Source organism: Cydia pomonella, chromosome 24 (genome assembly GCF_033807575.1).
Source record: "Cydia pomonella isolate Wapato2018A chromosome 24, ilCydPomo1, whole genome shotgun sequence".
NCBI classification, from domain to species: Eukaryota; Metazoa; Arthropoda; class Insecta; order Lepidoptera; family Tortricidae; genus Cydia; species Cydia pomonella.
In genome coordinates this window covers 7,701,741-7,716,032 of record NC_084726.1, presented here as the reverse complement: position 1 = coordinate 7,716,032, position 14,292 = coordinate 7,701,741, and the positions used below count along the sequence as shown (strand labels likewise).

General features: G+C 36.4%; 1 protein-coding gene across 1 annotated transcript in view; it reads right to left on the bottom strand.

The window, feature by feature from the left end:
* The window catches only part of LOC133531176 (vascular cell adhesion protein 1-like), a 217,729-nt gene extending 208,726 nt beyond the window's left edge, over positions 1-9,003 (bottom strand). Inside the window, exon 1 of the mRNA XM_061869311.1 lies at positions 8,894-9,003. The gene's annotated coding sequence lies outside the window, so the exon portion shown is untranslated. The remainder of the gene's footprint in view (positions 1-8,893) is intronic.
* Between the last annotated feature and the right edge of the window lie 5,289 nt (positions 9,004-14,292).

Genomic DNA, 14,292 nt, shown 5'->3' with positions numbered 1-14,292 from the left:
TATGTATAAAAAACATGAAAACAAATAGCGATCCCGAAATTATGTAAGTTAGATTTTACGGATTAAACAAGAAAAACAAATATTTGACAACACAACCGATGATACATTACATCATTTCGAAATACTGGAATTTCGATAAAAAATACCGAAAACCAATAATGCGATTCAGTGACCGGCCGAATGAATACTGAGTGAGTGGAAACCGGCTTCCATTCGGTCGGGATTTAATCGCTTCCCCGAATGGTGAATGGTTTGATGTGAAAATGTGCCAACCAGTTACTTGGTGAGATCAATGTACTTTCGAGACCCGAGTTATAACTAAGTACTCGTAATAATTTGTACCGATTAGATAATATTATCATAATGTTTAACGGAACAGGAACGTTTATTCAAATAAAAATAAACAAAAAACGTATTGAGCACTGTAAGCTTTACTTTCTAGTTACTCCATAAAAAAATGTTTATTGTAATTGTGGTAAAGTAGAAAATCAATAGAATAAAAAACATATCAGTTTCAAATTGACAAAAACATTGTACATGTATATATGACTCTGCACTACAAGCTAGTTTTCATGCAAAAATTATGAGGTATTTGCGCACCGGAGAGTTGATCATTAGATTGATGGACAGTATTTTATTTTAGTGTATTTAGATTCCTTTGAATGGACCCACGTAAAGTTAAGTTTATTAACTTTCAATTTTATATAATACGATTTTTCTACTTTGAAACCACGCGATTTTTTTATTTGAAAACTTAAATGCCCCAAATGGTACAGTCGAGTTCATAAATATGTGTACATTCCTTCACCATAATCCATTGCAATATCGGTGCAAAAATGTAAGCCTATATACGTCCCGTTTACGTGCTGCACAGCCCTCCTCTCATGCGCTAGAGGGTTCCAATGGGTTCTTCCAATATTATACATGTTTATTTTTTTAACACAAACAATGATTCATTCCGTTCTCGCCGCCATATTTAAAAGCGCAGCGGCTCTTGTAAAATTGCTGTCATTAACACACAACTCCACTCAAGAGAGGCCGAAGGAAAGAAGTAAAATAGCCGTATCTTCATAAAAATTCAAATAAACATACGGCATTTTTTACTTGAGAAGCAACGTAATCATTCGATTTAAGATGTCTGCCTCGATTGCTTTTTGATGGCAACATTGGGGACATTTTTCGCGAGGTTCTTTCATTGAAATGAGGATTTTATTATATTATTTTATGGCTTGGGTCATTTATAATAAGGTTTTGTACACAGTACTTGAATTGGAGCCTTCCGTTTTTGTTTTCAAGGGCAGTTGTTGTTTCTGAACACTTGAGTGACAAATGAGTGAATGAATGAATGTGTTATTGCCATTTATTAACAATGGAAGTCAGGTAATGTTCGTAAACAATCCTATTGCGGATGTTTTATTAGCCGATTTTTTTATAAATAAACTGCACTACTTTTACTTTATTTATGTCATGTTATTTTCTAAAGTAAGTATGTAGTAAATTCTAAAGATTTTAACAGTTAATATTATATTATTTTGCTTACTCATTTTTAACAACATGTTACATAAGATCTCGATAAGTAAGTATATATTTTTTTTTACATTTACTAATAATACACAAAAGCGTATAATATTAGTATGATTTTTTATACGTTAGGTACTCATCTTTGAAAGTTATATTAGTTACATCTGTTTTTCGTCAGTACAGGAACAGACATTGATAGCAATTTTATTATGTTTACGAATACATATCAAATTACCTGACACAATATAAGTATATCTGGCAACGTAAACAGATATTATGATCCAAGGTCTATAGCAAAAGTCTGGTTTTAAACACTTTTATTTTGCTTCACTGCGTATAGATGGTGTCATTCACGAAGACGCGTGCCTTGACTCGTAATGTCATGTAATTAAAGCTTAGATTTGACAAATCTGCGCGTCATCGTGGATGACACGAACTATATACATATTTGTATGCTTCAAAACTTGTGATTTAAATTTGAACACTTCATGATATCTGATTCAGTTGAAATTTGGAGTACTTCCGTAATTAGGACGACTTTGCAATATTATGTTAACGTGGAGTTATCTGTTAGTCGGAAGGTAGCCAAAGGATATTCTCGATGGAAAAAAACACACATCGAGTTTAGGCTCATCAGAAAGGTCTCAAGAAGTAGTTAATAACAATAATAACGAAAATAAGAAGTACAAGCAGCAATAAAAATGGGTATAAAATACTTGTATTGTTATATATACCTTGCTATAAAACAATAACTTCGTATAATACTTATGAGAAAATACTTTTTAAACTTCTATTAAAAATCTTCTATTTCGTTTATTTTGTCAATATATTCATGCGTTTTTTACGTACTTATATGAATACTATATTTAAAATTGAACGTGAAAATATTACAAGTGGTATATTTAATTACAAATACCGCGGTCTCGTTGCCGAATACAGTTTTGTTCCGTTCGGCGTCGAGACCCTGGGTCCGTGGGGTCCTGGCGCTCTGAGTCTCTTTAGAGACCTTTCAAAGAGACTCAGAGACGCAACTGGGGACCGGAGAGCTGGCAGTTACCTCGCTCAACGCATCAGTCTGGCAGTTCAGCGGGGTAACGCAGCCAGCATCATCGGGACCTTGCCGCACAGGCCTTTTTAGGGTTCCGTAGCCATTTTAGATTTAGTTTAGTTTAGTGTAGTTTTATTTTTGTATAGTCTGTATTAGATTAATTGGAATTTTAAGTTGTTTTTATTTATTGTTTCTGACATGTTTTTGTACCTTATTTAAATATACCTATTCATTAATTTATTTTAGTAATACACAGAATTATATCATAAGTCCCTTGAAAATAAAATTTGAAACTCTAGGTCCATGGGGTCCCAGCACGCACAAGTTTTTTGGAGAAATCGCGAAACGTCTGGTTGACGTAACTATGGTGACCGAAGAGCTGGCGGCTTCCTCGCACAACGTATCAGTATTGCGATACAACGAGGAAATGCCGCCAGCATCCTTGGTACAATGCCTCAAGGGCCTATTTGAAATATAAGCTAGTTATAGTAATCATCTGTATATATCCATTATGTATATTGTTATCTCAATAAATATATTTCTCTAATTTTAATTCCTTATTTATTATTACAAATGTGTGTATATTATAAATCAGTATAATAAAGTTTACCAAAAAAATTGTTCAAGAATAACGTAGAAGATTTAAATCTTTCATCGGAATAATCTTGATCGCCCATCAAAGGGTTTGGCGTTAGGCCAATTTTAAATAGTTAGCTGTTAGCCAAATATTTTGTTTCAGAGATTTTATATTAGCTTTTATTATCACATTTATATATTTTACTAATATATTGAATTATAAAATGTTAAACTGTCATGAGTTTAATGATAGTCATACTAACATTAAACTATTTTTACAATTAAACTTTAAATCATGTATTTTTATGTTTTAAGTATTTTTTGCGAAATTTGTGCACAAATCATAAATCGCAATTTCAAAGAGATTATTAATTTAGATTAACAGCCGGACTTTGAAAAGGTTGAAATAGGTATCTGTCTGACTCATGCAGTTTTAATGAAGTATTCAATAAGTGCTAAAAATGTTTTTTTTTTTTTATTCTATACTAAATTGTATAGTTAGCATGCAAAGGTGCTAAGTGAATAGTATTGGTGACTATAAACTGTAAGTGCATAAAAATACGAATGCAGCTATACCTAATTAAATTATTACTGGTATTTAGAATTTAGAAAGAACTTAACAAGTTAAAAGTTAAAATTTGGTTCTCACACCTCTTAAGTTAACTCAAGCAGTATTTCAAGTTGTACAAACGGCATATTTATGTATCGGGGCCCGAAGAAGTATTACTTAATGATTGCCGCCTCTGTAGTGATTAATATTTATTTTATGATTGTTAGTAGGTTCGTACCTATATGATTACTGTAAAAAAATACGAGAAATTGTATCACGTGTGGTAAATTCGTTTTGGGAAAAATAAATGCATTTTCTGACTTGTGTCAATCTTTTATTCTACTTTGGTATTTAAATTAATATTTTCTTTGATTTATTTTTAGTATTTTATTATCACATCTCAGTATTTAATTTCCCGTGACAATAATGAATTACGACATGAAAAAAAGTAAATTAATAATACAAACGAAACAATACAATTTCGAATTTCTTTGATTAAACATAGTAAATATGTTACATTTTCTAACTAACTAATGCTTATTAAAGACTTGAAAATCTGTGCAAGACATTTCTGTAACTCTCTATATAGGAAATATATTGTTATTCTTAATTTTTAACATTAACTACAGTCAGTCCGTCGACTTGGGTGGTTGATTATCTACGTAAGGCTATTAAAACAAAAATGATTAGTCATTCTCTATTTTAGTCGCGTAAAGATTACATCAAATGTATATTTAACCAGTAATTTGTTTTGGCTGCAGCTAAAAATACATTCCCTACTATCTCTATTAATTAAATAAAATATTTTGTCTATGCCAGCTGATGTGCGTGAGAATTCGGCGGCGGGCAACCTTGAAATTCAATACAATATAATACAATATTGCTATTTAGCAAACATTAGGGGATGACTAGATATTGAAACGCGACACCGCAGAAAAAAACTTAAAAATCAAGGTGTGAAGGGACCTTGAATATAGAAAGGGCGCTCAGATAATGAGTGAATGGAAACGCTAAATCATTCGCTAATGACATCTGTTGATAGGATTAGGAAGCCAATGAATGGGTTTATTCATTTTTGCAAATAGGTAAGGGATTGGGGGTATCTATTTTAATTTAAATGGAAAGTAGATACGTGAGTGATTTAATTCTAACTTACTTTGCATTAGATTGAGCGGAGAAAGAGATGTGACGATTTGAGTTTGAGTAAAATATATCGATATCGATAAGGTTTGAAATAAAATATTTATATTTTCTGTTAAAACAAAGACACATCAACTGCGCAATGACTAATATTCCTAAACCATTATGTTTCAGTATTTACAGACTCAAAACAACAGGTTCTCATTGACACTATGTGTAGATATCTTTAATGTATTTAACTACCACAGGACCTCAAAGTAGGGACATATCATTTATCTATCTGTTTTATTAATTTAAAAGGCTTATGTTGTCTTGATCTGCACAGTTTTAACTGATATCCAGGCTCCAATTATTCTGGATCTGGTAGAGAATCCTTTTAGCATTTGGAATACTTTAGTTGCACAGTTACACTAACCTATAGATAAACAAATCCGACAGATTGGTGTTATCATTATCATTGCGTAACTTATCAAAATATATCGGTAAAAATATCGACGCGCACTCTAGGATATATTAAACGGATGTACTATAATAGATATCGTATCAAATAGCTAGCGGACTGTTGAGCAAAATCTAGTCGTAATTTTAAAGGCAATGGCAATAAAATCTAGTTTTAATGACTATAACTTATTCTGTAATAATTGTCTGGATTAAGTTCATATTAAACCGGGATTTGTGGAGATCGTAGTGTGAAACATTGGCCCAACATACAAAAACTAAACAAGATATCAAAAAACGAATAACGAACTAAATATAATTGGTGGAAAAAAAAAACCCTTTTTTCGTAAAAATAAAAGATATAATCGTTAAATAGTTTGACTTAATTTTACAAGTAAAGTATTTTAATATAAAAAAAGTTGAGAGAAGAAAGCAACATTTAGGTAATAGCCTAAAAATGGGCTAATTATCCTTTTAGTAAAATGAAATTTAAATACTCTCAACCAGAACAGTTTAAATTAATATTTCAACGTTAATTTTTGGGTTAAAGTTTTGGCCATTTTATTTAAGTTTTCCTGTTTCTTTCTTAGTTCTGAAAACTCGGGAAGCATAGGTATGCATTCCAAAACGAGTAATAATAAAAACAAAAGAATATTAATGAGTGACGATGGCGTTATGAAACGTAATGAATGAATACATTTGCATACTCGTAATTATCGCGAATGTCGAGGCAAGGTCGGCTGTAGACTAATGTGTGTTCAGTTGGCACAACATTGTGTGTTTTTGTGTAAGCGAGAGAAATGGGTCACATACAAACTAATAATACGAGACATAATAATGTCACGTTTGACTTAAAAACATTACTTTTTTCCGAAGTTCAAGTTTATACCACAAAATGTGTAGAGTTAGAGTTATCGATTTTAGTTTCACCACCACGTACCTACGTCGCACATTGTAAATACTTAGCCAATCCGTTTCACCTCTTTTGTAGATAGGTATGCTTTTAGTTCTTCAGAATATGAGAATTCCTTATTATCTATGTTTAGGATTCTGGAGATATACGATGTATCTAAATATATATATAGATGAAGATGACCAATTGTGGAAATGGCTAATAACTACTATAAAAATGCATGTTAGGTAAATTTAAATATCGTTAAAGCAGAATTTTGAGGGCTTATTCTTCCCCTAGACAACTAACCGGAGTCTTTGGAATGAGTGACACTACAAAGTTGATTCATCGATCTATAATCTCAAGCTTACCAGACCTTGAACCTCAAGATAGGTAGTTACGTAAAAGTGTACGGTATAACCACGAGTTACATACATACAATATAGGTACAATAGGGGAAGTCCGTGAGACTTGAACCATTTTACTAAGAAAGTGCCAAAATCAAATTATTTATTTTATTAGCACTCCAATATCACCTAACGATATCTATCTGGACATGACATATGCATGCTAAAAATTAATAGGTTTATTTTAAGAGCCCATCAACGTGCTCACTAGCGCCACTGGAAAATAATTGTGATTGTTTAAATTAGACGATAGGTATTTAAAAAAGGGGCCGCTACGTACTGTATTTTGTATTTAAGTACCTTTTGAATACATCAAACTAGTTTCTATGTTGCTGGATTCATCAATTTATGAATTCAAAACAAAAACGGCCGTTTTAAATTTGGACGCCTAGATTGACGAATCCAGCAACGTAAAAACTATTATGATGTATTCAAAAAGTATTTAAATACAAAATACAGTACGTAGCGGCCCCCTTTTTTAATATCTATCGTTAAATTTAAATAAACACAATTATTTAGCAGTGGCGCTAGTGAGCACGTTGATGGGCTCTTAAGACTTTTCCTTACATAATGGTTCAAGTCTCCTACCTGGTCAAGTCTTCCGGAGTCCCCCTAGGTATTCCTATGTAGCTGGCATAAAGAAATTTTCAGAACGGAATGCTTAGTTTGATGTGTTGTTTTTTCTGTCAGTGCTAAATAGTTTGAACCATAGATTTTGACCACTGTTCCACTCCACACCATTGATGACACCACAGATGTGACCATAGACTTTTAACTCTGAATTCTGTCGCGGTTGCAGTGGTAATTTAACTTTTCGATAACCTACAGAGACTATCCAGAGTAATAGCTTTCGATTGACTTGATGAGCGAAGCTCCCGCCCAATTTTCTAACCTAATATTTTCCAAGTAGGTTCCCCTAGAGGTCTTGCTCGCTTGCTGTTAATGGCTTCTGATTATTTGACTGATCATTAACGGGTCGAGCTTCATCTGTTTCTGTCCATACAGATAACGTACCTACACCCCTATCATTTTGAGGCACCGGGCCAGTAGACGTGAATTATAAATTGTATCGCTCAGTACAGAACAGAGCATCGTAGGTATTATTTTCCCAGTCCTGAACCGAGCCTGCTAGAAGCTAATATAAGCAAACTCTGATGCTAGAAATAAGCTAGAAGCTGCCGGAAACGTCGAAAAATGAAATCTCGCTATCTGCATCTCTATCGCTCGTATATGCAAGAAGAATAAAGAGACAAATATAGAAATTTAATTCCATTACTGCGTGCAATGAGGAAAAAATATTACTTTTATCTCAAGCAGCTCTTCAAATTAATCAGAAACTTTATTATCTGTCGTTTTCATTATGACTTTATTTATTTCTTATAATAGGTATATAATAGGTATTTATTTAGCTTTAATAGGTTCGTGCTGCTAAGGAAAATAATTTTATATGCCGTTGCCGGATGAGACCAGTTTCTTTTGCGAATCGTGCATTTCGCTACTCTCGCCCACATTTTTTTTAGTTTTAATGTTTTGTTTTGCTCGAGAGTTCCGGACATAATCTGCATCCGCTTTTCGCAGCAAAATACTATCTTAAAAAAATCGTACGATAATTATGTTTTTTTTTTCATGTGTATAAAAAAAAGCTTGCTTACTTACTATAGTGTATGCGACCTCCGGCCGCAAGAACTATTTAATAGTACTGATTGGTTTTATGTCAATTCAAATAATATATATGCCAATGAATAAATGGATGGTCCTGTAAGCTGTTGTGTTATTATATATTAGAGCTAATATTCCCCAAATACAACACTTACTACGGTTAAAAACGCGGAAAAAGTTGGGGCGCGGAAAAATTATAAAAAAGGATAACAAAAAAAACATATTGAAATTGTTTTTTTTGTTATCCTTTTTTTGGGTTTTCATGTTCATGTAATTTATAGTGTAAGCGTTGATTAAACCTTCAATTTAAAAAATAATAATTATACAGTCTTGTATGTGCCCCGGCTACCTATACATGTTAAAATATCAGTTATTTTATGTAAACCAAAAAATATAAAAAATAGGTCTCAGCTTCGCCCTAAAATAACTAAACCCTTAGCACTGCTCAGTTATTTTAGCAATCGCTATAAAAGCAGACAAACTCACGACCCAACTTTACATAAAATATAAATAACTCAACACAAAATGCACATTTCAAATCACAAATAAAAATACACTTTCACAGTAGCTCCATTCAATTTTCGAATGACACAACTTTTTAATTTAAAAATGGAACGGAACGCATTCTTTTTCCGAATTTGAAATTCCGATTAGGGACGTACCGAGAGGCGACCGGTCGCGGTGGAACGCTAACTCAACTGAGTTTCTATTTCGCGTTCGCTATCACATCTCTAGCTTAAGCGGCGCGCGTTTGTGCGCGTATAGTGTTGGGGGCGATAAGATTTTATAGACGATAGTTCAGTATAAATTTATAGTTGCTAGTTTCGAGAATAGTGCATTGAAAAGTACAAGTGTGTATGTTGGTGATGAAAAAGATGCAGATTCTTGATATAAACATTTAATTCGGAAAGTTACATGCTAACGTTATTATTTCGGATTATTCTTGAGGGATGCGCGCGCGCGATCGTGATGGTGGTTGTATCGGCTCTGGCCCGGAGTCGTCCCCCGCGCCCTGCGTTCCCCTCTGTCGCCTCACGCGGTAGGACCGGTCCTTGACATCCTCCCCGCCCTTGGAAGGACTTGCAGCTTCTTCCAAGACATCAGACTCCTCCGTCGTGGTTGGTAGAGGGCAGATCTTGTTGACGCCTCGTCGTTCAACGCCTCGGTAGGTCAGAAAGTCGGCGACTCTGGCCACTCCGTCATCGCCGGGGTAAAGTCGCTGAACTCGGCCGAGTCTCCATTTGAGTGGTGGCAGATTAGGTTCTTTGAAGACCACCAAATCCCCTTTCTTTAGGTTTATCTGCCGGGAACGCCATTTTGTTCTTTGTTGCAGTTCGGCCAGATATTCTTTTCTCCATCTTTCCCAGAAGTTGCACCGGAGCTGTTCGACCAACTGGTACCTTGTGCGAATTTTCATGTTTTCAGGCTTCTGCGGGCTTGGTAGTGACGTCAGCGGCCGCCCGATGAGGAAGTGCCCTGGGGTCAAAGGAGAGAGGTCGTTTGGGTCAGGTGATAAAGGAGTTAGGGGTCGGGAGTTAAGGATCGCTTCAATTTGAGTGAAAAGCGTGCTTAACCCCTCGTATGTAAGACTAACATTCCCTGCTATACGTTTAAGGTGAAATTTTGCACTCTTTACGCCAGCCTCCCAGAGGCCGCCAAAAGTTGGAGAGTATGGGGGATTGAAAACAAACTTTATGCCCCTATTAGTCGCAAAGTCAGTTATGCTACTTAGGTTTGACTGCAACACTCTGCCTAACTCATTGTTTGCTCCGACGTAATTTTTGCCATTGTCACAGCAGATGTAATCAGGTTTACCTCTTCTAGCGATAAATCTCTTAAGGCAAGAAATGAAAGCTTGGGTCGTGAGATCACTGACCGTCTCAAGGTGCACAGCTTTAGTAGAGAAACAAATAAAGATGCACAGATAGCATTTTGTGGTTCTACTGCCGCGACCTGTTTTGCTGGCAATCATGAAAGGGCCAGCAAAATCGGTTCCAGTAACCTGGAAAGGATAAGATTGAGACACCCTAGTAGTAGGTAGGTTACCCATTAATGGTTCCATCGTCTTACCTTTCATCCTGACACAAGTGACGCATTCATGCACAATGCTTCTAGCTAGCGTTCGTCCGCCAATAGGCCAGTATTTTTCTCTGAAAGAGCTGAGAAGCAGTTGAGGACCAGCATGGAATAACCTTAAGTGCTCACTTGACATCAGGATTTTGGTAAGATGGTGTTTTGATTTTAATAGAATAGGGTGCTTGGCATCATAATTAAGATTCGCGTGTTTTAACCGACCACCCACTCGCAGCAGTCCCTTTTCATCGATAAAGGGAGATAATTGCAGAACATTGGACCTTTTAAGCGACTTGTGTTCTTGAAGTGCATTTATCTCAAATCCAAAGGACTCCTGCTGAGCGGTTTTAAGAAGGAAGGTAAGAGATTGATGAAGTTCAGTTTCATTAAGAGAACCCACAGTTTTGTTCTTATGATTTTTGCAGTTGTTTATGAACCGGAATACATATGCTAATGCTCGCTGTAGCCGTAAAGGATTAGAAATTTTTTCAAATTTTACGATAATTTGATCATTGTTTTGGACATGATGGGCTTTTATTTCAGGTAATTGACTTTCTGAATGCCCAGTTAGCTGCTGAGGCCATTTAGATTCAGGTTTCGACAGAAACTGAGGACCGTTCCACCACAGCGCAGAATCAACAAGCGCGCTGGGTTCAATGCCTCGAGAAGCCATGTCCGCTGGATTAAGGTCAGTCGGTACATGTCTCCATGATTCGCGTTCTGTTAATTCATGGATTTCATTCACTCGGTTGCAAACGAAAGTCTTTAAGAGTTTTGGCTGAGTTTTAATCCATCCTATGGTTATCGACGAATCAGACCAAAACGTTTTAGTGTCAACTTTGCACCGCAAAGCTTCACAAACCTTTGTTGCAAGCCGTGCTCCTAGAAGAGCAGCACATAGCTCGAGCCTGGGAATAGTAACAGGTTTCAAGGGGACCACGCGCGTTTTGGCGCATAATAGGTTGGTGCTTACGTTACCTTCATCGTCAGTTGAGCGTAGATATACGCAAGCGGCATACGCGTTTTGTGAGGCATCCACGAAACAATGAAGATCTATGGAGACTGGGAAAGAGCACAGAACAGATCTGGGAATTGACAGTGCAAGCAATATGTTTAAGTTATTGATGATCTTATCCCACGTCTTTTTTATGCCGTTTGGGACGTCCGAATCCCATTCCAATTTAAGTTCCCAAAGCTTCTGCAACAGAATCTTAAGTGTGATTGTGCACGGGCTTAGCAACCCCAAAGGATCGAATATTTTACATGTATTCGATAAAATCATGCGTTTGGTGACCTTATGTTCATTTTTGTCTATATTTATTTCGAATCTGAGAGTATCGGTACTAGGTGCCCACAATACTCCCAGTACACTTGACTCTTTTGACAAATTATGAGAGTCAGATTCTGTGGCTTCCTGAAATATTCGTGGACAATTTGTTTTAAATTTGTGTATAGGAAAACCAGCAGAGTTAAGGACCTCGGTAACTGTTTTTAGGATGTGAGCTAGTTCGCCCTCCGTCGCGGCACCTGTCAAGAGGTCGTCGACGTAAAAGTCGTTTTTTATTACCTTAGACACGACAGGATCAGAACATTCCATTGCTAGCTGAACTAGGCACCGGGTGCTTAAGTAAGGTGCACATGCAGTACCGTAAGTTACGGTGTTCAACTGCAGAGTTTTAAGTGGCATGTTATCCTGCTCTCTCCAGAGAATAAGCTGGAGATGTCTTTGTGACTCATCTACCATGATTTGTCTATACATTTTTTGAATGTCTCCAGACAACACGTATTTATGCTGGCGGTACCGAATGAGTATGTTGAACAACTCATCCTGGACTACGGGGCCAACGTGCTGAATGCTATTAAGCGACTTGTTTGATGATGATTTCGCTGACGAGTCGAAAACGACACGCAAGCGCGTAGTTTCGCTACGCTCACGGATCACAGCGTGGTGGGGCATAAAGTACCCGAATTGAGGCCTGCTGATCTCAGTTAAGTGACCTAGTTCCTCGTATTCACGAATAAACTTGCAATACTCATTTTTAAAGTGAGGATCTTTATTAAGTTTTTTCTCAAGGCTATAGAAGCGCTTTTCAGCCATGCTGTATGAGTCACCAAGTGCTACCTCTGGAGTCTCTTTAAAGGGCATGAAAACTGAAAACCTACCATCATCAAGGCGCTTCGTGGTAGCAGTAAAGTAGCGTTCACAGAATTCGTTATCAGCTGACAAAGTTGGTTTTGAGGTTGGAACTTCTTCAAGGCTCCAAAACTTTGCCAATTGATCACTGATCTCTTTGGTGAAGTTACAATATACTTGTCGCTGTGGTTGTAGATCGGTATTATAAAGACGACCTGCCACCACCCAACCTAGCTTGGTTTCGACAAGCATCGGCTTTTCTGGGCCTAGTTTTATGTTATTGTAACACAAGAGATCATAGAACAACTCTGCTCCTAATAACATATCAATTTCTGAAGGGTGGAAGAAGTTAGGATCCGCCAGTTGAATGTTATGAGGTATGTTAAGTTCCGTTACATTTATTGGGGAGTTAGGGAGTGTCCCTGTAATGTCAGGAACCACTAGACACTTAAGACGTGTGCCAAAATCATTTACACATGATTGTATTGTCACTTCGCAGCTGTCATATATAGGAGTTTTTTGTTTCATCAAGCCGAATATACATGATGTATCCGTACCATTACTAACGTATCCAAGTTTTTCTTTCAGGTTCGTCGTGATGAAGCATGATTGGCTACCCCCGTCGAGGAACGCACGTGCAAGGTAAGTACAATTATTTTTAGGATTTATGACCTTGATTACGGCGGTGCCAAGGACAACTTGACCCGAAGAACGAGCCGGCAGGGACACAGGTGAGTAGCTACAATGATTTAAGGTAGTATTTGTTTCAGGTATGTGACTATCTACATGCAATAATGTATTATGTTTGCTTTTGCAGGTCTTACATGTACCCAAAATCCGACATTCATTTGTAGCGTGCCCCCTACGCAAACAATTAGAGCAAAGTTTTAATTTAGAAACCTCAGCACATCTATTTTCAGGTGACAGCTGCTTAAAAGAAGGACAATCTATAATCCGATGTTGCTGATTACAAAATGCGCACGAAAATGTCGGTTTGGCGCTAGCAGAGGCGACAAAACTTTTTAATGTTTTATTATGAGGGTATTCTTTATTTTTAGGTTCAGGGTTTTGATTATTTTTATAGAAATTAGATTTACTATCGCGTTTGTCGCTTCTGCTGATCGCCATTGTCTCAAGAATGTCAGCACGGTTACGCAAAAACTGCATAAAATCGGATAAGGTCGGTAAGTCCTTGAATGTGTTTTTATGCTCCTCCCATTTAGTGAAGGTAGTTGCATCTAATTTAGTAGACACTAAGTATATAATGAGAACATCCCATTTGTCAGTGGGCTGCTCTAAAGTATCAAGCGCTCTTAAGTTTTTTGACACATAGTCTATCATGAACCGTATTGCTCTGTGAGACTCACTTGAGATGCATTCTATTTCAAATAACGCTTTTAAGTGGTTATTGATAAGAACCTTTTTGTTATCGTAACGTTCACGTACTAAATCCCACGCAACAGTATAATTTTTTGAGCTAAACTCTAATGATTTGATTATTAAAGCCGCACCTCCCTCCAATGATGACCTCAGATAATGAAATTTATTTATGTCCGATATGGAATCATTGGAGTGAATTAACGACTCAAAAGTGTCCCTAAATTCGAGCCATTTCAAATAATTTCCGTCATAAGTAGGTAGCTTTATAGTGGGTAGTTTGATATTTGAGTATTGATGATGATGACTACACGTATTAGAACATGTCGAGCGAGCAGAGTGAAGGCTCCCTTCCTTTTCTTCATTAACTTTAAGACGCGTGTCCAGTATATGCTGAGCTAAAGATAACGTGCTATAAAAAACGCTTTCAAAATTATCCACCTCACCGTCGTCTTCCTCAGACGATAATATTTCAAT